The sequence below is a fragment of the Gracilinanus agilis genome, chromosome 2 (assembly GCF_016433145.1).
Source record: "Gracilinanus agilis isolate LMUSP501 chromosome 2, AgileGrace, whole genome shotgun sequence".
Taxonomy (NCBI): domain Eukaryota; kingdom Metazoa; phylum Chordata; class Mammalia; order Didelphimorphia; family Didelphidae; genus Gracilinanus; species Gracilinanus agilis.
Window position 1 is genome coordinate 212,949,502 of NC_058131.1, and position 25,692 is coordinate 212,975,193.

General features: G+C 36.4%; 1 protein-coding gene across 2 annotated transcripts in view; it reads left to right on the top strand.

Annotated features, from left to right (window-relative positions):
- The window catches only part of HPCAL1 (hippocalcin like 1), a 205,580-nt gene that overhangs the window by 104,578 nt on the left and 75,310 nt on the right, over positions 1-25,692 (top strand). The window contains exon 2 of one of the 2 annotated variants that reach the window (XM_044663633.1): positions 8,884-9,025. The exons of the other annotated variant lie outside the window; for it this stretch is intronic. The gene's annotated coding sequence lies outside the window, so the exon portion shown is untranslated. The remainder of the gene's footprint in view (positions 1-8,883; positions 9,026-25,692) is intronic. 2 annotated transcript variants of the gene reach the window in all.

The following is a 25,692-nucleotide window of genomic DNA, read 5'->3' on the forward strand; positions in this document are numbered from 1 at the left end:
GCTTATTTTTTATGCAATTAAAATTATTCTGAACAGGGGTCCATAGGTTTCCCCAGCCTGCTAAAGGTGTCCACGAAACAAGCAAAGTTAAAAAAAAACAACCTCTAGAATTCTAGCTTAACCCATACCTAAACAGGAATCCTCTTTATAGCATATTGTTTAGTGATTATCCCCTGTTAAGTAATTATCCAGCCTCCCTTTGAAGACCTCCAGCTATAGATAATCTACCAACTTTTAAGACCATCAAGGTTACATCTGTGGCATATTAAGATGAAAAATGAAAATTTCAGTCCAAACAGAGGTGTCTTATTTATACACCACTACATGTTCAAATTATTGGTAAAATCTGGGTGATGGACTAAATTTTTCACTTTACATCCAGATGTTTAGGCATCATGTCACCTCAGCCTTTGGTTAATCTGTCTTCCTCTTGAGAAAGGGGAGGGGGGTAGGTTGTAGTGATCTCAGCCTCATGAGTAGGTCAGCTGCTCCTCTCACATTTCGGTCCTTAGATAAGATACCATCACAGTGTAGCTTGTGGAGAAAATAATTCATTCGACCTAATGTTTATTAAACCCCAGTAGTGGCTGTGAAAGAAATATGTTGTAATGAGCTGATTGACTGAACAATAGTATTAAGAGACTTGGGTTCTACTCTCAGCTCTGCCATTGACTGACTCTGGAAACTTGGGCAAGTGACCCTGGACTTATTTCCATTCTTTGTACTTATCAGCTCTCTCTTTTCCCTCTACACATGTTAGATTATAAATTTCTTGGCAGTAGTTACTATGACTTAGAGAGAGAGAGAGAGAGAGAGAGAGAGAGATATGGGGGGGCTGCAAATATTTCTCTTGAGTATTGAAATGAGAGTTGAGCCAATATTTCAAGAAATATTCTATGTTTCTCATTGCACTTTCTTTTCATTTAGCTTCAGAATCCTTTTTATCTTCTGGTTTTGATTCCAGAGAGAATGTTGAGGTTGATATGGTTTCTTTCTTCTAGTTATACACCTGTTACAAATATTTCACATTTAGAGCACCAAGAGCCAAGTTCATTTATAGACAAATATAAAATAAAAAAAAAAACACCTCTTTGATTCTTAGTATTCTCTGACCCCTTTTTTTTCCCCAACCGAGTGTTTGTTTCATGGGTCACCAAGGCCAGTGAATTCATCATCAGGGGCAGCATACTAGTGAAAACCTTCTCTGTAATTCACTAGACTGGTCTTAGAAAAGCAGACACAATCTGTTAGTCTGTTAGTGAGCTTATACTTTGGAATATCCTTGGTGCAGAACACAGTAGGTACCAGAAAAATGTTTAAATTGAAATGAATCAAAATAACTCATATCATATGTATGTATATACTATACACACATGGTACCTGAAACCTTTGATGTGCCTGTGAGAGCAGTTGTATCTCTGGCACACACCTGCCAGAATGGACCCACTCCTTGCAGTGAAGTACATTTAATATCTCTCCTGTTCCCAACGGAGGTCTACTTCTGCCAGTCAAATTGGTCATTAGATTTTTAAAAGCAATCAGAATTGTGTTTATGAATATTTTATCTAGCTTAAGGCCTTACCTATAGTAAGTGGTTGTTGAGTTGAATAGAACTGAATCCAGTAGATTCAATCCAGGGGCATAACCTCCAAAGGCAGGACTTCAAAGGACAGATTTAAAGCTGAGCTCTTTGGAGGTTGGTGAGGGGAAGTTTTCAAAGTATACTTAATTTCCAGTTTTTCAAATGTTCCTTTCAGATTAGAAATGAAGGATTACTTTATGAGACTCACTAGTGATATCAGTTTACGTTCCCCCTAGCTGTACCAGATTTCAAACTGTATTATAAAGCAGTAATCATTGAAATAATCTGTAGAATAGTGGATCAGGGGAATAGATTAAGTACACAGTACAAAGTAGTAGATGTAACTTAGTGTTCAATTAACTCAAAGATCACAGCTTTTAGGATAAGAACTCACTATTTAACAAAAACTGCAAAGAAAACTGGAAAACATTATGACAGAAACTAGGTTTAGACCAACATCTGACTCCCTACTAAGAAAAAGTCAAACTGGATATTTTGACAAGAAACGTGATACATAAGCAAATAAGGGGAGCATGGAATAGTCCAATCTATAGATAAGGGAAGAATTTGTGACCAAACAAGATGTAGAGAACATTACAGGTTATAAAATTATTTCAATTACATTAAATTAAAAGGTTTTTACACAAATGAAACCAATGAAATTAAGATTAAAAGAAAAATAGAAAAATAGGGGAAAATTTATATAGTGTTTCTCTGTCAAATGCCTCATTTCTCAAATATAGAGAAGTGGATTTCATAAAAATACAAGTCATGCCACAATTGATAAATTGTCAAAGGATATGACCAGGCAGTTTTCAAATGAAGAAATAAAAGCTATCTAGTCATATAAAAAATGCTTCAAAATCACTATTGATTAGAGAAATGCAAATTAAAACAACTGAGTTACCACCCACTTTTATCAGGTTGACTAATATGACAGAAAAGGAAAATGATAAATGTTGCAGAGGATGTGTAAAAAGTGGGACACTGATGCACTGTTGGTGGAGTTGTGAACTGATTCACCCATTCTGGAAAGCAATTTGGAACTATGCCTAAAGGGCTGTCACATGGTACATGTCCTTTGAGCCAGCAATACCACTACTAGGTCTGTATCCAAAAGAGATTTTTTTAAAGGAAGGGAAAAGGACCTACTTGGAAAAAAAAAAAAAAACATTTATAGCAGCTCTTTTTGTGGTGGCAAAGAATTGGAAATTTAGGGAATAGCCATAAATTGGGGAATGACTGAACAAGTTGTGGTATATAATTCTAATGGAATGCTGTTGTGCTATAAGGAATGATGAATAAAGGATTTCAGAAAAATCTGGAAAGACTTATAGAAACTGATGCAAAGTGAAGTGAGCAGAACCAGGAGAAAATCTTATACAGTAGAAACAGCCATATTGTATGTTAATTAATTGTGAATGACTTAGCTAGTCTTGACAATACAGTGATCCAAGACAATTCTAAAAGATACCTGTTGAAAAATGCTATGTACCTCCAGATAAAGAACTGAAAGCGTCTGAAAATAGAGGGAAGTATACTATTTTTCACTGTATTTTCTTCATGAGTTCTTTTTACTGATATGCATCTTCTTCCACAACATGACGAATATGGAAATATGTATTACATGGTAGTATGTATATAACCTATATCAAATTGCTTACCTTCCCAGAGAAAGAAGAGAGAGGGAGAGAGGGAGAGAATTTGAAACCCAAAATGTGAGAAACTGAATGTTAAAAATCATTCCTGACACTTCCCAGCTGTGTGACCCTGGGCAAGTCACTTGACCCCCATTGCCTACCCTTACCACTCTTCTGCCTTGGAGCCAGTACACAGTATTGACTTTAAGATGGAAGGTAAGGGTTTTTAAAAAAATCATTCCTACATGTAATTAGGAAAAAAATAAAAGTTTTTTAAAAAAGAAATTGCTACAGCTTTTGAATAATAAGAAAAATGTATATTCCCTTCAATTTCCCTCCCACTTCAGATAATTACCTTCAGAAATAACCTATCCTTTAATCCCCACCTCTAGCTAAACTTGTCAAGTCAATCACAGAATATAAGAGTACAAAAGTACATAGAGGTCATCTAGTCTAGCCATCTCATTTTACAGGTGTTACAGAGGACTCAAAACACAAGTTTGAACCCCAGGTCCTCTGATTATAAGTTCAGCTCTCTTTCCACCTCACCATGACTTCCTTTCAACCCAATTAACATTCATTAAACCCTGTGAATACTTCCTTCACCACCCCAGGCCACACTGGTCTCTACATTCTCTGAACTCCTGCAGTACATCTTGTCAGTACCATTTCTGTGGCATTTATGCATGTAGGAATGACAAGCCCAAAGTCCTTAATTGGTTCCCTCAGGTGAATCTGTGCAAAAGGAGGAGGTGAAGACAGTTTCCAACCAGGTAGAATCTTCTCCCTTCCTCTCTTTATAATGATTTTATAGTGAGGTTGTTCAAAAAATGAATTTCTGTTATTGCAAAATGATGTTGGTCGAGTTGTATGGAATATGCCTTTATGAATGAACCTTGATCAGTATATATCTCTGCACTATGCTAAGTGCAGGGGCAACAAATAAAGGAGCAAGACAGTCCCTTCTCTCAAGGAACTTGTATTCTAATTGGAAGAAATAATATATGAAGGAACATTCCACTGTTTGGTGAATGGAGAAATCATTGGAGCTTATAGTGCTCTGGTGGGCTGGATGGTAAAGCCTAGAGGTACTTGGGATCTACTGGAAGGTCCTATGAGAGAGCCTGGGAGTGTGGAGGGTAGAGATTTTATGGGCTGGAAGGAATAGTGACAAGACAGATGATTAGGCTCAGTGGTGCTTAGGGTATAGCAGCAAGACAAATGGTAGAGCCCAACAATACCTCATTTTCACTGGAATGTTTGTAGTGGGCCACTCCTTGCTCATCCAGCTGGTGTTAAGTGGCCATGACTGCCCTGAAAGAGATGAGTGGCTCAAAGGACCCAGTCCATAATCTTAAGGACAGGGAGAGGGAACTGGAGAGGTTAAACTAAAACAGGAACTCGGGGTGTCCACCTAGGTGGCGGGCAATGGGAGGGGACAATATCCATTTGTTAGAGGAAAGAGGGAAAGATTTCTTAAAAGTGTTTTCTATGTGTTTATGGTATTCCTCACTCTCCTCCATGATGGTAATATTGATTTACATATATACATACATATGTGTGTGTATTCTTGACATTTATAAAATGTTCTCCTTAAAATTGCCTAATAAGGTAGGAAATTATGACTCTCTTGAAAAGGTCAGTTAGTCAATTAATATTTAAGCACCTATTATGTACCAGGTACTGTGCTAAATACTGGAGATACAAAGGATGGCAAAAGACAATCCTTGCTCCCAAGGAACTGTGGGTGGAAGAGGTGGAATTGAACTGAAATCCTCTGACCCCAAATCCCATACACCCTCCACTCTACCAAATTGTCTGCATTATTCTTGTCCATTCTTCCTAAGCTAGCTCCCTGAGGGCAGGGACCATGATTGATCTAACCCTCAGTACCCCGTCAAAGGGTCTTAAATAGAGAGGTTTAATGTTTATTAATAACAAATAATTTAAAAAATAAAAATTTTAAAAACTTCTTGATTTTAAAATTAATTAATATTATCAAGCTTTTATCCTTTGTGATTACACTCAGAAAGTTTTATAAGGGGGCACCAAGGTGGTGGCTCAGTGGATTGAGAACCAGGCCTAGAGATAGGAGGAGTCCTGGGTTCAAATTTGGTCTTAGACACGTCCTAGCTGTGTCACCCTGGGCAAGTCACTTAATCTCCACTGCCTAACCCTTATCACTCTTCTGCCTTAGAACCCATACACAGTATTGATTCTAAGATGGAAAGTAAGGATTTCCAAAAAAAAGTTTTATAAACCTTTAAAAGTCCCCCTTATCACCAGCATTTCCAAAATGCCACTTTGAGGAATTGGATTCTTTTTTTAAAATGTTTTTTATACTCATAAAAAAAGGAAAGAATTGATTTTTATCTTTCAAGATTCTTGTCACAAATGACTGAGTTTTTTTAATCAGTGTCTCTGCTGAGCAGGGAGCTCTGTATGTAATCTTGTGATTTTCCACAAACTCTATCCCCTGAGCCAAAAGAGGCTGATGACTTTTAGTGAAGACTGCAAGAGTTGGCCCGAGTATTTGGTACCATTTGGAAACAGTCCCAAATTGTTAATGTGGCACTAATGTAGAAGCATTGTGGCCCTGCCATTATGTTGTGCCCCAACTCTGCTGTTTGTCCCACTTTAGAGTTCTTTTCAGTCCCAGACTGTTATTTAAAAGGCAGGTGAAGATGAAGCCTTTCTTAGGCTCAACTCTTAGGCTTGAGAACTCACATTCTTTGTGCTAATACAGAGAGGTATATAGCTGAATTTTTGTTTTCCTTGTGCTGAAATATTTTTTAATAATATTTCATTCTTTCCAGTTACATGTAAAAGCAATTTTAAACATTGTTTTCATTTATTCCTTTTAAATTTATTTATTTATTTATTCATTGAATTTAGGATATTTTTCCATGGTTCCATGATTTTTTTCCCTTCCCTCCTCCCCTGCCTTCCCAGAGCTGATGAACAATTCTTCTGAGTTTTACATGTATCATTTTAACATTTGTTTTTTTTTTTTTAATTTTGAATTCCAAATTCTTTCTCTCTCTTCTCCTCTTCCCTCCCTGAGAGGGCAAGTAGTTCGTTGCGGACTATACATGTGTAGTCTTGCAAAATACATTTCCATATTAGCTATATTGCAAAAGAAAACACAAACACAAAAAAATAAAGAAATTTAAAAAGTATACCTCATTATCCTTTCAGACTCTGTCAGTTCTTTCTCTGGAGATGGATAGCATTTTTCATCATAAGTCCTTTCAAATTGTCTTGGATCATTGTATTGCTGAGAATAGCTAAGTCATTCACAGTTGATCATTGTACAGTATTGCTGTTACTAAGTACAGTGTTCTGGTCCTGCTCACTTCACTTTTCATCAGTTTATACAAGTCTTTCTAGAATTTTCTGAAATCTTCCTGCTAGTCATTTTTTAATAGCACAATTGTATTCCATCACAATCATATACCACAACTTATTCAGCCATTTCCAAATGGATGGGTATCACCTCCATTTCTAGTTCTTTGTTACCACAAAAAGAGCTATTATAAATGTTTTGGTACATATAGATCCTTTCCCCTTTCCCTTGATCTATTTTGGATATAGACCTAGTAGAGGTATTGCTGGATCAGAGGATAAGCAGTTTGTTAGTCCTTTGGGCATAGTTCCAAAATGTTTTCCAGAATGGTTGAATCAGTTCACAATTCCGCCAACAGTGCATAGTATCATAATTTTTTCAGATCCCCTCCAACTTTTGTCATTTTCCTTTTCTGTCATATTAACCAATCTGATAGGTGTAAGGTGATACCTCAGTTATTTTAATTTGTATTTTTCTAATCAAGAGTGATTTAGAACATTTTAGCATATTACTATAGATGGCTTTGATTTGTTTTTCTTCTGAAAACTGCCTGTTCATATCTTTTGACTGTCAATCAGGGAATGACTCACATTCTTATAGTTCTCTATATATTCTCTAAATATATAGTTCTCTATATTTTTGAGAAAGGAGGCTTTTATCAGAGAAATTTGCTGTAAAATTCCCTCCCCCTAGTTTTTTGCTTTCCTCCTAATCTTTGCTGCATTGGATTTGCTTATGCAAAACCGTTTTAATTTAAAGTAATTAAACTTTGTATTTTATGTCCTATTGTGCTCTTTATCTCTAGTTCTTTCATAAGTTCTTCCCTTATCCATGCATCTGACAGGTAAGATATTCCGTGCTCCCCTAACTTATTTATGATATCTCTCTTTATGTCAAAATCATTTGACCTTGTCTGGGTATTCATTATGAGATGTTAGTCTTGTTTTATTTCTTTTTCTAAAATACGGTTATTCTATTTCCTCTTCCTTAATCTGGACAATCTATATTTTTGTAAATGTTCACCCATTTCATTTAGATTGTCAGATTTATTGTCATGTAATTGGACAAAATAGCTCCTAATTATTGTTTTAATTTCCTCTTCATTGATATGAATTAACCCTTTTCATTTTTAACTGCTAATTTGGTTTTCCTTTCTTTTTTAAGTCAAATTATCCAATGGTTTATCCATTTTATTGTTTTTCCATAAAAATAGCTTCTAGTTTTATTTATTAGATCATTGTTTTTTCTTACTTCCAATTTGCATTAATCTCTCCTTTGATACACAGGATTTCTAATTTATATTTAATTGCAGATTTTAAATTTATTATTTTTCTAGTCTTTTTAGTTGCATGCTAAATCTGTTCTTATCATGTTAGTCATGTTAACCTGTTCTTTTTCTATTTTTTATTCAAGCATTAAGATATACAAATTTTCCCCTAAGTACTGCTTTGGCTATATCTTATAAATTTTGATATATTGCCTCATTGTCATCAATCTCTTTAATAAAATTATTGATTATTTCTTTAATTTGTTTTTTTACCCACTTATTCTTTAGAATTAGATTAGTTGCCAATTAATTTTTTTTTCAAATCCTTACCTTCCATCTTGGAATATCAATACCATGTATTGGATCCAAGGCAAAAGAGTGGCAAGGGCTAGGCAATGCTCATGCTCACAGAACTAGGAAGTATCTGACAACAGATTTGAATACAGGACCTCCTGTCTCTAGGCCTGGCTTTCAATCTATTGAGCTACCTACCTGTGCCCCACCCAATTAATTTTTAATCTATGTTTCCATGGCCCTTCATTGAAAGTAATTTTTATTGCATTATGATCTGAAAAGTATATATTTACTATTTCTTCATTTAATTGTAAGGTTTTTATAATCCTACTACATGGTAAATCTTTTTATAACATCATATACCCCTGAGAAAAAAAGTGTATTCCTTTCTATTATATTCCCTTCCCTCCAGAGATCTTTTTTTTTTTTTTTTAACCCTTAACTTCTGTGTATTGGCTCCTAGGTGGAAGAGTGGTAAGGGTGGGCAATGGGGGTCAAGTGACTTGTCTAGGGTCACCCAGCTGGAAAGTGTCTGAGGCCGGATTTGAACCTGGGACCTCCCGTCTCTAGGCCTGACTCTCAGTCCACTGAGAGCTACCCAGCTGCCACCCCAGAGATCTATTATATATAACTTTTCTAAAATTCTGTTCATCTTTTTAACTTCTTTCTTGTTTATTTTGGTTAGCAGTTGAATCTCTTAAAGGTCTGAAATGCATTTGGCTTGATTTTTTTATATCCTGTTCTTGACTTTTAGAAATTGTTCATACTGGGCAACTACCTCATTCCATTGAGCTAAAAGTGACATCATTATCATTGTCATCTTCATCACCACCATCATCATCGCTCACAACCATAGAACCAACCACAAAACACTTTTCTTGAAACCATCTTGTAAGGTAGGTAGTTCCACATATTACTGTTTCCATTTTATTGCTATAGAAACTAAGATTCTGAGAAGGAAGGGGAATGACTTGAACACAGTAAGCTAGTGAATGTTATATGTGGGACTCATACTCATGTCTTATAATTCCTAAAATCATCACTTTCTCCATAATATCTTAGTGTGACTAGGTAAAGTAGACCAAGTACACATTCTCAAATAGTCTTTCACATCTGTCATTTTAATCAAATAAAAACCCAATATCCTCAAAAATGGATGATGGGAAAATCAAAGGAGGGTCAACTAATCAGATTTCTTCTTTCCTAAAGAAGACAGTTCCTCTTTCTAGTCCTAATTTTCCTCATGTATAGGTGAAGGGATGAAACTAGATAAAGTCTAAAGCTTTTTATCGCTCTCACATCCTATGATTTTTATGATCACCCTCATCACCCTCCCAAGACCAATTCTTTTTTTTTTTAAATAAATTTGTATTTTCTTAAATAATAGAGTTAATAATGTGTCAGTGACAATTCTAATTAAGAAAGGCAAGGGCTGGGCTAATTGGATTAAGTGACTTTCTCAGAGTCATACAGCTAGCAAGTGTCTGAGAAGATAAATGAACCCAGCTCCTCCTGAATCCAGGTTTGATGCTTTATCCACTGTGTCACCTAGCTGCTCCCCAAGACCGATTCTTGCCTATTTTTGACATATGCTTAAGTTCTTACCTCCTCCATGAAAAGCCTTCCCTAACTATTCTAGACTAAACCAATCCCACCTTTTTGTGTATTCCTATAGCACTCAATTTCCAAACCACAAAATTTAGTACTTAATTATATGTCATTTTCTTCCCTGATTGTTTAATATATGCAAATTTTGATTCCCTGACAGTTTGTCTGAGGCTAAAGAACCACACTTTCTGTCCCTCTTGTAGCTTTTAAAGCCTTTGACATATTAATGGGCACATCTTAAGCATATAACAAACCATTCCTAACTTGGCTTGTTGACTCAAAAAAAAAAAAGATTCAAGTGGCTCAGAAAATATGGAGTTAGCCTTCGTTTTTATCTGTTAAACTAATGATTGCTTCATAGTTAACCTTAACCTAAAGATCTTTGTATTATGATAACCTCTCAACTGATTGGACGTTTTTCTCTTCCCACTCTGTACTGTGTTTCTCTTGGTCATCTCATCAACTCCCATCAGCCCCCTGTTGGTGATTTCCAAATCTGCTTATCCAGTGCTACTATCTATTAGACACCTCAGAATCAATATCCCTTATACATCTTAAACTCATCATATCCAAAATGGAACGTAGTATCTTTCTCTCCTTTCCCAAACCTTATCCTTCCAAAATTCACTATTCCTGACACAGCTATCATCATCTGCCCATTTCCAAGGAGAATCTCCACTTGCAACCTAAGTGCCATCCTAGTGTCCTCACTCTCACTCCATATATATGACATTGCCAAGACCTGTTGATTTTTACCTTCATAACATCTCCTATATGCCCCCTTCTCTTCTCTGATTTTGCCATCACTCTGGTACAGTCCTTTATTACATCACATGTGAATATTACCATAGTCTCCCCACATTGTGGTCCATCTTCCATACAGCTATCAAAGCCATCTTTCTTTTTTTTAATTTTATTTTTATTATCATGCAAAACACACTTCCATATTGGTCATTATTGTAAGAGCACCCTCATATAGAAACAAAAAACCCCAAATAAAACCATAAATACGATGATTTGAAAGATGACTCCAACACCTCTTTCTCTGAAGGCGGATAGCATTCCCCGTCATAAGCCTTTCAGGATTGTCCAGATCATTGCATTGCTGAGAGGTGCTAAATTTTCACAGCTGATCATTGTATGTTATTGCTGTCACTATGTACAATGTTCTCCTGGTTCTGCTCAGTCATCGTCTTATAACGCTGCCACCTCCTTGCTCAGTCGGCATCCTATCACCTCCAGGATCAAATATAAGACCTTTTGGTTGGCATTCAAAACCCTTCATAAACTAACCCAACTTTCTTTCCATTCTTCTTATTCCTTTTACTTCCCCCACAGTCACTAACATATTGTTCAGTCTAATAATATTGACCTCCTTTTTTTTTCCTGAATAAAGTCCAGGGCTTCCTGGCTCTCTGTCCATTGCCTTAGCATTACTTATATTGTGCAAGAAGAGACTTAGAAAGGCAGCATTTAATCAGATGGTAGCAGACCCTAAATTCCCAGGTAAGAAGTTTGGACTTTTTTTACTTGGCAAAAGCAGTAGCATTTCTAATTTGACATTAACCAAATATCTTAGAATTCTGATATTCTGATTTTTTGATGAAGCAGGGATTGTTATCATAAAATAGGAATTCATTGTTTTTGTTGACAACCAGAGTTCCCTTTGCTACCCTTTTAGAGGCCCAACTCATTTCAGTTTCTAAAAAGGCAAGAGAAAACTATTAACTAACTTAAGCTGCCCTCTGCATGTCCTTGAAGTCTATCTTCTCCTTCAAATATGCTCCAAAACATTTTGGAAAAAACAACTTAATACTGCTCTATTTATATAACCCTTATCTCAATGCCTAGGCACGTACCTAGTCTATTATCTTCCAGAACATATTGGGTTAGGCCCCAGGGGCAGGGAGAAATCTAGTTACTCTACCTAGTTTCTTAATCAGGGTAGGAGTACTGCTTTGTCTTAACAATATTGAAGCTTCTCATCCTTGGATCAATAATATTGGATTGAAACTTCAAAACCCCCCTATCTGTTTTTATTCTTGATTTTCTCTTGACCCTTTCACTGACCAATGACCGGCCTTTATCTTTCTCCTAAGGAAAAATAATAACAAAAGCTTCAGTTTTTAATAATACTTCCAGATTTATAAAAACAGTTTCCATATCACAACATGAGGATAAATAGTGCAAATAGTATTGTCTTCACACTGTTGTTACTGCTATTGAGTCATTTCAGTCATGTCTGATTCTTCATGACCTTATTTTTGTTCTTGAAGTGTTTGCCATTTCCTTCTCCAGCTCACTTTATATATGAGGAAATTGAGGCAAACAGGGGTTAAGTAACTTGCCCAAGGTCACACAACTAGCAAGTGTCTGAGGCCAGATTCGAACTCAGGAAGAAGAGTCTATCTCCTGCACCACCTAGCTGTCATCACTTCATTATCAAGAAATGAAAAGTCAAGGAGTATCCAGTTCTTTGCTTTTATTTCAGTTATATTCTATTTTCCATCTCCATGCCTTTGCATAGCCTATCTGTCCCTCAAGTCTGGAATGTATTCACTTCTTCCCTCAATTTCAAATCCCTGATTTTCCCCAAAGATAAATTTAAATGCCTCAGAGACAGTGTGATATAGTGGAAAGAGGTCTAGGCAAGTCACTTTACCTCAGTTCCCTCCTATGTAAAAAGAGGGACTAAGGCAGTGATGGGCAAACTATGGCCATTGGGCCACATGCAGCCCCCTGAAATGTTCTATCAGGCTGTGTGACATTATTCCTAATCTGACAAATACAATGAGTAGGATACAATACGATGAAACTATGAAAGAGTTGCCTTAGAAACAGACTGACAGATGAACATTTCCTTTCCTTTGGCCTCCTCTTTAAAAAGTTTGCCCATCACTGGACTTGGGTATTCTTTGATTCTAGCATTCTAGCATTGGGTATTCTAGCATTCTTTGATGAAGTCTGGAGATCTTGCTATCATTTAAGTCTGTTACTTTCTAGCTTTAGATTATGATTTCTTAGTATTGAGACAGTTAAACCAGTGAGTCTTTCCACTGACTTTTCACTTTTCCTTTCTACCACTGACTTTCTATGGTTTTTTGCCTTGGGTGCTCCATTTCTTAATGTGAATGAGTTTATCAGATTCTTTTGACGGAAAAGGGCAAGATGTGGAGAGCTTGTGAGTAAACCATGGAAAGGGGGAAAGAGAAAGCTCAGAAAAGACCAGGAAAACAGGATAAGAGTAGGCCCCAAAGATGATATTCCTTATACCAGAAAAATCCATGCAAATTAGAGAGGGAATGAAATAATGGATCTATTAAATGTTAAATTCACTTCTAATTAATTTTTTCTACTCAGATCTTATATATTTGGAATGAAAAAGACCTGAATTCAGCTCTTGCCTCATTCACTTACTAGCTGTCCTATGCTGAGCAGATCATCACCTCTCTGGACTTTAGTTTTCTCATCTATAAAATAATAGTACCTACCTTTGGCTTAAGAAATGGCTTAAGAAGTAACATATGTAAAACATATTGTAAACCTTTGTAAACTCACATATTCCCAATACTGTATTAAATTTGAAATTTTAAGGTCTGTTCCATTAGAATGCAGGAAGAAGACTATGTTCTCAGTTAGCTTTGGTCCAAAAAGAAAACACTTCCATGGCCCCAGGTTGTACCTCCAGTGTCCTGACCAACTTCAGACTGGGATCAAAAAGATAACTGAGGCTTTTTCTAATTTTCTCTAGCTGCCAGTCCTTCCTACCTTCTACCCCCAGTGAATTATTACTTATGCAAGGGGGTACTCCAGTAAAACTTGAGCAAAAGCTGATAGTATGTGGAGGCTACAGAATGGTAACTTTGAGAGGAAAAAGTGTTTGGATGGAAATAGACATTCTTCACCCTACCTCGAGTAAAGAGGCCAGCAAAACAATGGCATAAATGCTGGGGTGTAGACTGTATTCACACCTTTTTCCTTAGCCACTCATCTACATAAGATTCCCAGTGGAATAAGAGGGATGGAAATGACTGAACTGAAACTAATTATTCTAAGGCACTATGGAGTGGCTTAAAGAGGGAAGGGACTTTGGAATGAGGCAGAATTTGTGGAAAAGCTAAGAGTCATTGACCTAACTGAAAAACCCCAGCTAAAGGGATCTCGGTTCCCCTAGCACAGCCAGTGACTCTGAAGGTAGGATATGGAATACCTCTGCCCACCAAGAGTGAGCCAGGGAGATCAGTGGGTTCACCTCTTTATCAGAGAGGCCATGCCCTGAGAATAACACAGGCAATGAAGAAGCAACTCTGCCCAGTCCCATTTAGCAGTCTAGAGACTAGGAAGGAACCAGTACAAGTGACCTGCTCAACTCAGCCAAGCAGAGACACTACATTTTAGGAAGAAGCTGGGCTTCTGATCTCGCAGAGATCGTGTGTCCTACAAAGAGCCATCTCAGCTTAATAGCAGAGCAACTTGTAGCAAGCTTTGTGAGGATTGTCTAGAGAGAGAAAGTGCATTGAAATGCACTAATGCTCACTGCCAGTTTATGCCTATGTTTTCCCATCTGGGACTCTGCATTTATTTATGAGCCAATGCATATAGTGTTGGGAGAATTGCCTTATAACTGCTATTCTTGCTATGCCATTCAAATAAATGCCTTTGCTAACTTAGTCTATCTGCTGATTAAAGGGAACCTCTTTGGTAGGGGTTCATGAGGTAGCATTTAAAAAGTTAGTCACCCAAAGCATTACCCCGTAGAACACTGAAAATAGAATCAGCCACCCCTTTAGAGACCCAACCTACTATTGGTATAAGTTGAACAAGTGAGCTCTAAGGGAGGATTATATTTATATGTGGGTCTTATTTTATCTGATAGTCCCTACCTTCAAGGAGTCTACATTGTCTTCTTTTTGTCTCTTGTATCCCAAGTGCCTAACACAGAGCATGGATTGTTTCATGTAGTAGACACCTAATAAGTTCTTGTTTCTCAGTTGATTTATTTGTAGGAAACATTCCCACATATTTCACAAAGGTTGGTCAACAGAATAGTCTTTGTACCTTTTGGCAACAGGCTTTAAGGACTTTTTGAATAAGGGCCCCCTTTTCCTCTCAACTTTCTTAAGATATCTTTGGAAGGATTTAATTGAACTGATGTATGAAAACTCTGAAGAGCTAAATTCCCCTCTCTAGCCTACTCCACTCAAATGTAAATTTGGAAGAGATCTCACTGATACAGTAATGAATTCCCTAACACTAAGGGTTTTTATCCAGTCTTATTAACAAGAAACAACTTAGGATACTTGGCACCCTTGGCATTAAGAATAACTTCTGGTCAGCCTTAATAACTTTACTTCAGGTCAGTTGTTGGTTCTGAGATTGCTAAGAAAAATGTCCTTGAAGATAAGCAGGTAACTTACTTCAGTCAACAAAGTCAGGCTCCCTCTTCTTTGTTTAACAGTCCAATGATTGAACTGGTTAGAGTTTTTGTTTTGTTTTTCAGTTCTTAAAAAATCAAAGAAAGACGACCATTATCTTTTGTCCAAGGACTAGTCTAAGTGCAGAGAATGTTATCCCCAAACCTTAAGCCATTAGGTACTGGATTTTCTTTTTGTCTACTGTGATTCATGAAGACCTGACTCCAAAGGCATGTGGTTGATTATAATCTGCAATGGTCAATAAAGTTTTGATCATACCAATAAAATCATATATTATTTGAAATATTGAAATAAGAAGTTATCATTATTTAGCCTTCTCTAATGGGAAAAGACATTTTGTTGTTTGTTTTTTAAATGGTTTTATTGATGACTTTTATTTCTTCATCACATACATTTCCTAAGGTTCATTCCTGCTCTAAATCTATCCTTCTATGACCCAATATTTCTCTTCCCCCCTCTTCCAGAGAACCATCCCTCTTATGATAGAATTAAAAAGAAAGAAAAAAAGTGCAACCAAACTAACCAACATATCAAACAAGTTTGTTGTATCCAGCATATGTACCATATCCATCATTCCAAATTTTTAAAAAAGGTGGGAGGTGATTTCTCATTTCTCTTGCTTGGAGCCAAACTTGGTCATCATCAATAAATCAATCAATCAACATTTAGTAAATGCCTACTATGTGCTCGATGATAGAGAATCAAAAAGAGACAAAAGACTATTTATATTTGCAGTACATAGTTTTGATTGTTTTGTTGTTGTTCCTTGAATTTCCATTGTTGTAGTCATTGTGTATATTGTTTTCTTGTTCTGCTTACTTTAATTTGAGTCAGTTCATGTATCTTCCCAAGCTTCTCTGGATTCATTTTTTCTTATACCACAGTAATATTCTGTTACTTTCAGGTACCATGTTCCCCAATCAACAGACAATTGTTTTCAATTCTTTACTACCACAAAAAGTACAGCTGTAAATATTTTAAAAGTAGCTAGGTGGTATGGTAGATAGAGTTCTGGGACTGAAATCAGAAAGAACTGCATTCACATCTGGCTTCAGACACTTACTAGCTATGTGACCTGGGAAAGTCACTTAATTTGCCTCCATTTCCTCATCTGTGAAATGAGCTGGAGAAGGAAATAGCAAGCCGCTCCATTATCTTAGCCAAGAAAACTCCAAAAGGGATCATGAAGAGTTGGACACAACTGAAAATGACTAAATGACAATAAATAGTTTGATGTTTATGCAATCTTTCTTTTTGTCATTGATCTCTCTGGGATACATGCTCTAGTAGTGGCAAAAAAAAAATGGAGGTTTTAGTCATTTTTGATGCAAAATTCCTAATTGCTTTCCAGAAGATTTGAACAATTCACTTCCACCAACAATACATTAGTGTGCCCAAAGGGAAAGATAGTGTTTTCTCTGTTGTCTACCCAAAATTTGCTTAGAAATGAACTGCACACTTCTATCTATATTATGTGTATATATATATTTCCAGCAATATTGTGTGTTTTTATAAATCAAATCCTATTTTCACACTGACTTGTGACATCAAAAATGATTCCTCTCCAGTTCTCATTTGATCTAAAAGACATTCCTTAAGTGCCCCTTGTGAACAAGCCTTTATGCCAGGTGCTGCAAGGATGAATGGGTCATTTTGGCTCAAGAGGGAGATACTATTGGGTTTGTGCCATAAGAAATTATACTAGCAGACTGACATATACAGAAGAAACACTCTGATGGTGGCATAGCAGGACAAGAGTGGTAGATGGGCCTGAAATCTGATCGATGGAAACTTGAAAAAGTAATTATCCACTTTAGAATTAGAACTTTAGATGGGGAAGAACTTCATAGTCCAGACTCCTCATGTTACAAAGGGGGAAACAGAGACCCTTAGAGAGGTAGTGACTTACTTTCAGACCAGGGAAAGAAGATTCATTGACTTCTGCTATAGGAGACAGTGAGAAGAAGAGGAGAAAGAAAGATAATTAGCCCATTCCAGTGGGGAAAGTCCTGGAACTGGAGTCAGAAAATCTGGGTTCAAACTGAAATTTTTCTCCTTACCTTGCTATGTGTTCTTATATAAGCTGCTTCACTTCTGAGACTCAGTTTCCCCTTCCCCCTCCATAATTTGTCACCCTCATCCCTTTCAGGCCACATGTTGCTCTGTGGCAGAAAGAGTGCAGGGTTTAGGGACAAGAGTATGAAGACCAGAGTTAGTGTCATCAGTTTGCTTCTCATTACCTGGGTGGCCCAGGATGCATCTCTTGGCCTCTCTGGTTCCTATGATTTCTATGGTCCTTTTTAGTATTACTTATTTCTTCAAAGTGAAATGTTTATTGTCACTTAATTTTGTCTGGAGACATTTGCAGCACAGAGGAGTTGGGGGAGGATAGTGAGAGGAAAAAGAAAGAATTTTTCAAGATATTGGAACCCATTTGTAATTTGTCTTAGGTCTTACATATAAGTCATAGCATGGCCAGACTTAGTCATTCTTGAGCCTGGTGGTTTTCCCTCATCACCTTGGTGGCTTGTGGCTACTCTCCCACCTGTCCACAAGGAGAAACCTCAGAGCTTAATGGTTTGAGGCATTTTCGTTCTGTAAATAAATAGTGATAGAATTCAGATGAGGTGACTAGTTTCAAGACATATATATACATATACATATATATGTATATATATGATCAGTAACTGTGGACATTTTTGTTGAAACTGATCAGTCTTTTCTTTTCTTTTCTTTTCTTTTCTTTTCTTTTCTTTTCTTTTCTTCTCTTCTCTTTTCTTTTCTTTTCTTTTCCTTTCTTTTCATTCATGTATTTTTGGTATCTCCTGTGTGCAGTACAATCCTGAGGAGGCTACTTTCTTTCTTTATAGTAGTTAGGTGAAAACTAAAGAAATTGATGTGATTCCTTCCTTCAAAAAAGCTTTATACACTAGATTGATATAGAATGTCAGAGCAGGAAAGGTCCCTCAGGTATCAATTTATTCCAGCTCCTTTGTTTTATAAATAAGGAAATGGAGGCCCAAAGAGAGCAAATTACTTACCCCAAGGCTTATAGTAACTGCCAGAATTCAAGTCTCTTGACTTCATAAGCTAGTACTAGCTGTGCCACCCTAGGCATTTCACCTGATCTTTCTCCGCCTCTGTTCATTTATCTGTAAGCTGGTGTGTCAGACTCAAAAAGAAAGGTATCCCAGCAGCTGCAGGTTAAAAACACAAAATAATAGTATTTATAATGTGTATATTTACTTATTTTGTTAAACATTTCCAAATTACATTTTAATTTGGATAATTTTGCTATTACATGAAGCCAAGGGTTTGACTTCTCTGGTGTAAACTAAAATCTAACCATTTTGATCTTGTGCAGCTATTGACCATTTCTTTTCACAAACCCTCTCCCCATAGGAAATCTACCTGAGGAACTAGAAGCCTTCCTCCGGGTTCTTTCATGGGGAACAGAGAAAGCAGTTGGAGCAATCACTGTTTTCCCATACTCTTAAAACATGATCAGCTCTTCTTTTCTGGACATGCATGCCCCTGATGGTGTTTTTTTACAATATTTTTCACCAATATTTGCAATATGCTATAGCTTTCTTGTTAACCACCATGCTTTTCTCCACTGGCCCTTGGGTCATTTGTAACTTTAATCATTAAGGCATTGTGTATTCCATAATTTGGAGTCAAATAGTTCCACTGGGAAAATATTGATATAAAAAAAAAAAGGACGGTGGCATTAAGCAACTTGGGATTGTTCAAAGCACCAAGCAATTTATCAAGTGCATCTCATCTTTTTTTCAATTCCTAGACCCAAATCAATGCCCATACAGGTACTGATTGACATTTCAGTGCATTGACCATTTCATTTGTATGTCATAATCTGAACAATAGGTATTTTTTTCATCCTCTTTATTCTTTCATTGTGAATAACTAAGCCTATCCTTTTCGAATAATCATGGAACTCAGTGAAGAGACCCAACAATGTTCTGGTGCTCAGTGTTATCCACAAATCTGACAAATCTCTCTCTCAAGTAAGGATCCATCCTCTTTTTTGTTCTTAGCATTAGATATCCTTCAAAGCATTGGTGAACATTTTGGTGATCATGTCTCCCAATTTTATGCTTTCCTGGGTATTGATAATCAGAATATTGTTCTGCAAAGTTATCTTTATGGTCATATCTGGCAGTTAATCTCATATTATTTTAGCATATATATGAAAAACACCTTGTTGAACTAGAGCCTTTAAGGCTATATATTAATTCATTTATTTATCTCTTTCTTTATATCAGAAATTTTTTAGACTCTAGAGATATAAAGTAGGAATAGAACAATCAGTTCTCTCAAGGAACTTAAAATCTGGCGAAAGGGAGTCATGTTCACACATAAGAAAATACAGAAAATAAACAAAGTAATTTTATTCAGAAAGAACATAGTCATCATCTATTTCTTTAGTATCCACCTATCAAAGAAAGTAGCCTCCCCAGGATTGTACTACACATAGCAGATACAGCAAATGCATAAATAAAAAAAGAAAAGAAAAATCAGTGAACAATGAACATAGTAGCATCTTGTATCCTCTATGCTTGAAAGTCAACTATGTGCCATTAAAGGTGTGGTCTGTTGTAGAAAATAATTTATGAAAATCTGGGTGTCCTTTTAAAATTTTCATCAAGGATATTTTTAATATATCCATAGACAATTCTCATAAAGCAGTAATGTGATAGAATGGAACAAGTTTCTAGACTCAGAATAGAATTGGGTTTGAATCTCACATCTTATACTCCTTCTTGTATGTCCAAGAGCAAGTTCACTTAATTGCCTGGAGAACCTCAGTTTCTCTAGCTGTAAAATGGGAAAAATAATTCCTTTAGTATTTACCTTACAGAGCTATTGTGAGGATCAAATGACTTTATATGTTTTGCAAAGCTTAAAGTGATATACAAATAGCAGCTATGTTATTATCATTATAGAGATGAGAAAGTAGACTTATGGATCATTAGTTGTCAATACACTCTAAGTCTTTTTTATTGTGATGCTATCGTCACTGATCTTTGTAATGATAGTAATGTTATTATTCATGTATTTATTATCTATGAGTATAGAATCTATAATGTTATATTTAAATTATTATATGATCATCATAGTATATAAATATATAATATAAATAAAAATGCCAATATTCACTTCATTTATTTTTTATTTCTCTTTGTGTTTATATATATTTATAGTATATTTATGATATATTTAAATGCATTTAAATATATTTCTTTATACATTAAATTTATAAATAAATAAACATAATATATGACAAAATATAAATAATAAAGAAAGGAAAACTAATGCTAAATAATAATTAATAAAAATATAATAACTGATATATACTATATAAGTATATTAAATATACAATATAAATGTCATGTTATATAATAGTATACATCATATTATAACAAATAATTTTATTTTTATTGTGGTGATGATGATAAATGAGGGGTTCAGTACATAAAAAGCCCACCTTGGAGTGAGGAGAGTCTTTGGTTCAAGTCTGACCTCTGAGTCGTGTTGGCTATGTCATACTGGAGAAAGTCGTTTATACTTCAATCAGGCCCTCCCTGCTCATTCTTGGTCCCCTAAGCAGCTCTCCAACTAAAAATTTTACAATAGTTGCTACCAGAACTGGTAGAATTAATTTCTTCTCCATGAATTCCCTACATAAAAATAACCACAGGTCTGAAGTAAAATAAAAATAACAATAATGGTAACATTTTCATAGTGCTTTGAGATGTTCAAAGTGCTTCCTTTCCTCAAAGTAGCCCTTGTACCTTGAAGATTCCAGGGGCCGTGTGGACACATCATATTTAATTGCCGGGAGCAGATGTTAAGGATTTTAATTTGCAGGAATGCCTGGGGCACGGAGATTTGAAGAATTAGTGCTACAGCAGTTGGGTAAAATGTTCATTTACAACTTTCACTGTACGGTAGTAAAAAGAAATGAAAGTTAACTTTCAAAAAGTGCCTAAGAAAGCACCTCATGTCCTGGGAAGCCCGCTCTCCCTGGTGCTCTGGATGCATGAGGACAGTGACTAAGTTAGTTGCTGTTGAAACTGCATCTGTGTTCTGTGGGCTTAGCCCTTGAGTACGTTCAACCCACCAGGGTGCTCTTGCTGGTGCCCTGTGAGAACTTGTAGAAATTATCTTAATTGTATTTATAGAAGATGATGAACGCCTAGGGGAGGGGAGTGCTTATTTTGCTTTGCCTCCCTTAAGTTCTCCTCTGAAGCTTCGTTGTGATTCAGAGGTGACCCTGAGTTCTCCAGTACAAGTTCTAGCAGGTCCTACCAGACTGGAAAGGCTTCCAGTTGGAGCCCAGTGACATACTGTGTGCCTGTTATCCAAATTAGCCCAGCTAAGTGCTAAGGGGCTCATCACCAATGACTTGGCCAATCAGTCCATCAGTCTACTGAAACTCGTGGAGGGGTTCCAGTCTACTTTACTGGAGGGAGTACCAAAACTAGTGAATTATGAATCTTTAGGAATATCTTTAATTGACCAATTCCTCTATTTCTTTATAACTGGGAGCAAACCTGACTATAACTATTTCCTATATGCATGCCAATAGAGTCATGATCCATTCGGACATTTGGAAGAGTCAAAACAGTCCTGGATTTGGGTTCAGAGTCAGAGGACTTTAGGAAGACATTTTACTTCTTGGTCCCCAAATTCCTTAATAAAAGTTGTGCTAAGAATTGTGTTAAAGGTTCCTGTCAAGGCAATGTAACAGTAACTCCACTGGTGACCTTGGGGTTTCATTATGCCCTTTCAAAATCAAAGAATTGGACTTGATGATGCCTAAAGGCTCCTCCTGGCTGTTAGTTATGGGGCTTAAAAGTTTTCATTGGGTTCTTTACCCTTCCTCCTTACAAGTGCCCAGGAGGCTTGTTGTCCCCAGCTTGTTCCTGTAGTTAAGACTGATATCCAAAATGCTTGTGCTTAGCTGGGGTTGTTGACTGTGGTTTCTACAACAAATGAGTCATGAGGTATTTTACCTCTTCCTGTTTTCCAATAGTGCCCAAACTGAAAATCAGAGGACTTTTCCGGAACGCTTGGAACTTGGTTTCCTAGGACTTCTTCCTGTTTAAATGAACTGTGTGGAATGTTTCTTTAGAAGTAAGAAAAAGTCTTTCTTCGAGTGTTTATAGACTACCTCCTGGGCAACCTAAAGGATGTTTTCTTCCTATACTGGATAATGCCAATAAAAAGAATGTTAGTAAACCAATCCCTAAGACCCCAAACACGATAAACAAATTGAATTTTGAATCTACCTAAATGTGGCTTCTTAAAGAGATAAAGTTCTGGACCCACGTTGAAGGCTTCCAAGTTTTCCTTGCATTTGTGGTGTGAGTTATGACTTTGCAATGAAAAGAGTGTTTTCCTACTTGGTTAGGGTAAAGTCAGCACATTAGTCTACCCTGGGGCTTCCATATTACGTGTAATATTACATATATATAAACACATCATATATATATCATATATAGATTACATACATATAAATACATCATATTTATGATACTAGCTCCAAACTACATTTCCCTGGAATTCTCAGTTTCCTATTGGATATAACTATAATAACAATAACAATAATGATAATAATGATAGACCCTTGCAGTCAGTAATACCTAGGTACATAGTTTACTTCTGATACTAATTCTGATAGTGGACAAGTCACTTAATTGTCTAAGCCTTACTCTCCTTGTCTATAAAATGAGAGTGGTAATGCCTCAATATCCAAGTTAAGGATGGGATAGAAGAGAGATGAAGTCTATTAAGTGCTCTGCAAGTCTTCCAATACTATAAATATCAGCTACTGTATTGTTGCTACTTTGTCACAGCCTTTTCTTCCCAAATTGGGAATGAATTTAATAGATGGAGGTGCCTAGGCAGCATGGCACTGGGTCTGGGCTCAGGAAAAGCTGCGTTCAGATCTAGCATCAGATATTTATTAGCTGTGTGACCCTGGATAAGTAAGTTATCTGATATCTTTTTGCCCCAGTTTCCTTATCTGTAAAATGGGGATAATAATAATATCTACCTCCTTATATTATTGAGGATCAAATGGGATAATAATTATAAAGTGTTTAGCATAGAGCCTGGCACAAAGTATTATATAAATGTTAACTATCATTATTATTATTAGAATGGAATCAGATATTTTAAAAATTGAGTCTGAACAGTGTTCAACAATCAATAAATGCCTACCTATTATATATGCCTATTGTTATTGTTGTTCAGTCGTTTTGACTATTTCCTACTCTTTGTGACCCCATTTGGGGTTTTCTTGGCAAAAATACTGAAATGATTTTGCCAGTTTTGCCAACTCATTTTACATATGAGGAAATTGAGGCAGGGTTAAGTGACTTGCCCAGGGTCACACAGCTAATAAGTATCTCATTTGAACTCAAGATTTCCTGACTCTAGGCATAGTGTTCTATCTACTACACACCTAGCTACATTATATATGTCTATTCTATTTTGTGTTTAAATTTAGGAAATATAGTAGAGAATAAGACATAAGTCTTTGTGCTTTGGAATAGCTTAGATCTTAATAAAGAGAAATTTTATTTGATATCCTGATAATACAAGGCAAGTTCACATTGGATTTAGAGTCACAAGGTTTTATGGTCTTGGTTTTATGATAGGTCTGCCACCTGCTTATTATCTGTGAACCATCATAAAGTTACAACTACTCAATGATAATAATTTATACCTTTTTTAGGATTGAAAAGCAATTTATAAGCATCAGCTTTCTTAATCCTTGCAATATCCTGTGATGTATAGGTATTACAGATATCATTAGCCACATTTTGCTGATAAGGAAATTAGACTGAGAAAGGTTATATGATTCATCCTTGGTCGTACAACTTGTAAATGTAAAGGGGAAGGATTTAAACCCAGATCTCTCCTGGCTCACAGTGTAGCATTGTTCCTACTATATCATGCTGACTCTTGAATTGGCAAATCTTTATGTTTCATTCTAGATTTTTTAAAAATGTTAATGCCCCTCAGTGGAGTGAGAGTCAAGCCTAGAGACAGGAGGTCCTAGGTTCAAACTCAGCCTCAGCCACTTCCCAGCTATGTGACCCTGGGCAAGTCACTTGACCCCCATTGCCCACCCTTACCACTCTTCCACCTATGAGACAATACACCGAAGTACAAGGGTTTAAAAAAAAAATGTTAATGCCCAAGATCAGGGGCAGCTAGGTGGTTTGGTGGATACAGTGCCAAACCTGGAGTCAAGAGGATGTGAATTCAAATCTGGCCTCAGCCATTTCCTAGCTGTGTGACTCTAAGCAGTCACTTAATTCTATCTGTCTAGCCCTTGCCCTTCTATCTTAGAGTTGTAACTAAGACATAAATGAATGAATGAATGAATGAATGATCAAACAAACAAACAAATAAATAAATAAATAAATAAGTAAGCAGATGAGCAAATAAATAAATAAATAAAGCAAGAGTAGGATCCAAATGAGTAATACAGAAAATTTATTTGAGGAATTGAAAGATGGGAGATGATTGAGTGGTGGTAGTCAGGGAAGGTTTCTTGGAGGAAGTGGTACTTGAACTGGACCTGGGACTTTCAAGTCTGGAGAGATTTAGGGCACTCCCAGCTTTGTAGCACCTGGGCCAACATTCAAAAAAAAAAATCACAAAAACAGAATGGAGGCTACAAAAAAAGAGACATAATTTTAATGTATATTTAAATTTAGCTTATTTTTCAATTCTTTTTCTCTGCAAAAGAGCATTTGAATGGTTTTCTTTACTTCACTGTGACATAGCCACTATACTGAATTACATGACCACAATTGGTAGGGAAAGCAAGAACAAAACTGTTCATGGCCTTAGGGATCATAGACTTTAGATCTAGACTAGACACTATAGATCATTTAGTCCAACCCTCTCATTTGTCAGAATGCTGAGGCTTAGAGAGGGAGATTTGTCAAAGGTTAAGCAGTGAATAGGGAGGGGCTATGGTTTGAACCCAGGTCTTCTGACTCTAAATGCAGTTCTTTCATTCTTTCCTCAACCCACACTCTTATCTTGTAGTGGAACAGCTTGCCTTTACCACCTAAATTTCTCTATTTCTGTTTGTCACATACAAACAAGTAGCTGTACTCCTTCCCTTTGATCTTGAGGCTGTCTTAACTGCTTCTCTACTTAGCCTTCAGTTAGATTATGAAAACTTGGTGAGATTTAGTTAGTACTTATCTAGGAAGGGTTATGGATGGATCAAATAAGAATTTTTTTCAGATGAGGCCATGTTTGTAGGAGAAAGAGAGAGGGAGACAGAGACAGAGACAGAGAGACAGCAAGAGAGACAGAGAGAGGGAGAGAGATTGAGAGAGACACACAGAATGATACAGAGGGGAGAGACAGAAAGATTGAGATTATATTAAGGGCTGGGAACCCTAACACAAGCAAAAAGCAAGCTAATTCCTGCCCTCAAGGATTTGGAATTCTAATGGAGGAAAATT